The sequence below is a fragment of the Setaria viridis genome, chromosome 6 (genome assembly GCF_005286985.2).
Source record: "Setaria viridis chromosome 6, Setaria_viridis_v4.0, whole genome shotgun sequence".
Taxonomy (NCBI): domain Eukaryota; kingdom Viridiplantae; phylum Streptophyta; class Magnoliopsida; order Poales; family Poaceae; genus Setaria; species Setaria viridis.
The window spans coordinates 5,617,930-5,622,380 of record NC_048268.2 but is presented as its reverse complement, the minus strand read 5'-3'; positions in this window follow the sequence as shown (position 1 = coordinate 5,622,380).

Sequence of the window (4,451 nt, the reverse complement as noted above, 5' to 3'; positions counted from 1 at the left end):
AGGGTATCCTACAAGCCTTGGTTACACTGCTGTTCAGTGAGGATCAATGCAACGCCGCTACTAGAGCATGGTTCGTTCTCGCCCCTAGAAAGAGTATCAGGAAGACTGCGTTGAGATCAATACGGACAACTGGAGCACATGTAGCATAGAGAATTTTCTTCCCATCCAAACACAACATGGTGAACTGGAAGCGGAATCAAGACCATTGTTCTTTCATCATGGTTGTGATGTCGTAAGATTTGGCGCCACCGTATGTGCGGCGCGGCTACGGATAGCAGGCAACCAAACTCTGTTGCCTCCTCCAACTTTATTTCGGGTTCCCGAGGCCTCCAGTTCCAAGTAGGTTTGTTTGAGAGATCCCATCCTATCCAGTCTCACCAACTCAAACAAACGCTACTGCTTAAGCACTTGTCTGACCGCTCACTCTGAACTCTAGCCCTATCTCTGCACGAGGCCATATAACAGCACAGAGAAATGGGACAACAACTAGTTCTCCCTTTATAAGAGGCTGAGACAGTAGCTCTCTTTACGCTCTTTCACAACTCTTTTATGGTTATGAATGATTCACCAACTTCTTTAGTTTCTACTCAAAGCCCACAGGGACACACACATGACACGCAACTTCTTGTTCTCTTTAATATATATATAATCAGCAGGGGATAATCAACCCCTCCTGTTTCATCTAAAAAAAACTCTAATAGGCAGAGTTGCGTGGGATATTTCCCTGAGCCTCACTTGATGCAGGTTGTTGGTTATTTGTACTATCTGTCAGCTCCAAACTGAATGGACACAGCTTCAATCCTTTACTCAGTTTGTAACACTATATAAAACGACATCGATGGATGACTGCACAGGAGTACCATGTAAACGAGGAATTATATGTCTATTCATGTAAAAATAGCTAATTGCACCAGAACTAATAATATCTAGCTAAACTTGTTCCCGTGTTTCATTAATTTGGCAAGGATTCAAAAAACAGTTCGAAGACGTCAAAGTAATATTTAGGTGTAAATGGTGAAGAAGGATATGGCTCAGACTCAGAAGCTCTGGGTTTGAGAATGCTTTGTGACAACGAGGCAACACACTTTAAACAACGCTGGTTTCATGTGGCATTCCGTGCGCAGAAGAAGTGCAGATGGTGACATAGGATCGCTTGGCAGCCTCAAAGAATCGACCAGCTGGGGATCCCTACCGCTTCTCTCTTTCTATAAACAGTAGACACTACTGTTAATTCAAGCTCTAGGAAACCGTGGAGTTCTAGTAGTGGGATGTGAGTCACAGAGTGGACACCTGCCAGCCGATCAGATGAACAAGAGAGTTCTCTAAGTATGGATAACGCATACACACTAGCAGAGAACTCACCTTCCATGCGCCTCATTTTATTCCGGTTTAAAGTTAGCCCAGGACAAAAGATTCACCAATCGGGACCAAAGCTCGGTCACTGGTGGGGGGCTCACTAACCGGGACCTTTTATCCCGGTTGCAAAGGCTAGTGGAAAAAAAGACCCTCAGAGGCATTATATCCCGGTTTGAAACACCAACTGGGATAAAAGGGTCGAGAGCCTTTTATCCCGGTTTGTAATACCAACCGAGATAAAAGGGGGTCTTTTATCCCGGTTGGTGTTTCAAACCGGGATAAAAGGGTCCCCAACGGGGTGGCTGAAAGAGGACTAAATCCCTCGAACCCTTTTATCCCTGTTTGTAATACCAACTGGGATAAAAGGGGGTCTTTTATCCCGGTTGGTGTTTCCAACCGGGATAAAAGGGTCTCTCACGAGTTAATACAAAAGGATTGCATCCCCTATATAGTCATATGTGCTGTGTAGGTGGGATGGCAAGGAAGCTACGCGTGAGGCTAGAGGGTTGTGGGTTCGAATCCTACGCAGCGCGCACGTGCATATTTTGCGTGAAAAATCGTGTGACTTGCGACGTGCGCGTGTGGAGGGGCCCTCCCGGGATTTTTTTTTTGCAGCGTCTGGCATGGTGACATGTTTTATCCCGGTATAAAAGGGGGTTTTTAGTCCCGGTTGAGACCCGGGACAAAAGACCCCCCCTTGTTTCGGTTGGTTTATCCCGGATGGATTTTCGGAAGATTTGCATCCTACCAACCGGGACTAATACCGAGTTCTCTACCAGTGACAAGTTCTAGCTGCTCGCGGCTGAACAGAATCGGTACTCGTAGTCTAAGAGGAGGAGAGGGTGAATTAGGCAAATTTAAAACGTTAGCCTATGACTTTCACTACTTTTGTATAAAATATAAACTAGATCATGCTGTCCAGATTTGCAACTAAGGTTGATCTAATGTGAAACATTCATTCCAAAATAAGTTTTGCAACTTAGAGTCAATCATAGCAAGATACTACACTAATAAAGTAAAGGCACACAAGTTGCAAGTATGAAAAGCGGAAACGTAAAGGAGGGAATAAGGGGAAGCAAACTCTTGACATGATGATTTATCCCGTGGTATTGGTAGGCACTAAGCCACCACTAGTCCACGTTGTTGAAGCACTCACACAAGTATGGTTTCCCGGTCACCAAGTCTCTTCTGGGATACCCCTTGACTTGCCTCAAACGCTTGACCACTAAGGCTCACGCCAAGTTCTCTGGTCACCTTGATGCCGTCTCCACTATGAAGCTTCTTCATGGAGGAAGAGGGTCTCCACATCCCCCCCACACAGTCGTCGATGCCGCTCCACACCAAGCTGGAGGGTCGAAGACTTGCCAGCGAGCCACCATAGCTCCAAGGCGCCGGCACACCTTGTACAATTGTGGTTCACTCCTAGAAGCGATCACAAGGTAGGCACACCTTTCATTCTCTCTTTGTCTAGGCCTATCCTAGTATTAATCACTATCCTAAGCTTGTGCTAAGCTTTTGATAAATCACTTAAGTACTTTTGGTGGTTTGAATATGTTCTTGATGAGTCCTAATCTCCAATGGATTTTGCTGCACACTCCAACAACTTCAAATGGGCGAATGGAGAGGGTATAAATAGCCCAAGGACTCAAAGAGGTTTTGCTCCAACAACCAGTTAAAGTAGATCATCGGATATTTTGATGGTATCAATTTGGGTAGCATCGAAACATCCGGTGCTACTAGACGTTAGCCTCCCCGCACCTAAGTTCTTCACTGACTCATCCAAAATTCATCTGATGCTTCATCCGATGGTACCATCGGAACATCCGGTGCTGAATGGTTTTTTCCCAAAACCTCTCTGGAACTTCGCAAAGTAAATATGCTTCGTCTGATGCTCCCCTTGGCCTACCATCGGATCATCCGATGCTACTGGGTTTCCTTTGCTTTAAATCCTTCTCCCTAGTATTCATTTGATGCTACTAGAAAATGAACCATCGGAACATCCGATGGTCTGACTTTGACTTGACTTCTTCACAACGTACCAATTGCTCTGATGGTTGCTCCGACACTTCTCTGGTGACCATCGAACATCCGATGGTACTGAATTTTCTGAGTTGAATACCGTCACTTGAGCATCAAAAATACCATCATTTGGATGCTTGAATACCATAGAACAATCGTAGATACCATAGCTTGGTCACTTGAATACCATAGTTTGGATACTTGAATACTATGATTTGGACTCGAAAATACCATAGCTTGGATACTTAAATACCATAATTTGAACCTTGCCATGGTTTGGTTTGCATACTTGGGATCTAGAAAACCTACAAGGTACATGCTGGACAAAGCATTAGTCCCTATGAGTATGTTGTCACTTAATCACCAAAATCACAAACTATGATCTAATTCGGCCATGTTCGCTATAGTGGCGACTATGCTTGTTAAGGTTAAATAGTCGCTTCCCATTTAGCTCGGATTCCTAATGACTGCCTTTCCAATCTACAACACTGTCACAGGACCAGCAGACAGCTTGTTCGTTCGTAATCATGCTATTTTCTTCTCTATAACTTCTCTCAGGTATTGCTCTAAAACCATTGCTTACAGGCCTACCCTTAGTCTGGCACAGCTTCTGTTCCTAGATTTGTACATGTACATTATGATGGAAACAGAAGCCTATTATATATAGCTGTAGTGTAGTAAGTAGTAACTGATAACAGAGGTAGCTGGAATATTCGAGCATATGTGCCACGTTTTACTTTTTGGAGCTCATTACTAGTAGTTGTTGGATTATTCAAATATGGGTAATTTCTTAATGCCTTCCTTTTAATCCCAAGTTTTTTTATCATTTGTTTTACGTGGATTTTTATAATTGTTGAAAAAAAAATGAGAGCCATTCATCCAGAGGAACATTCATCCAGAGAAATTGTATGGTGGAAAAATAATAAGTATTTAGAGAAAAATACTAAGAAGTACTAATGCAAATAGGTGGGACCAAGTACAAAAATGTGGTTATGTACCTAATTTAATTTGGTTTTTTAATTATCCTACCCAGATCAACAGTCAGTAAAGATTTAATAAAAATACCTAGAAGTACT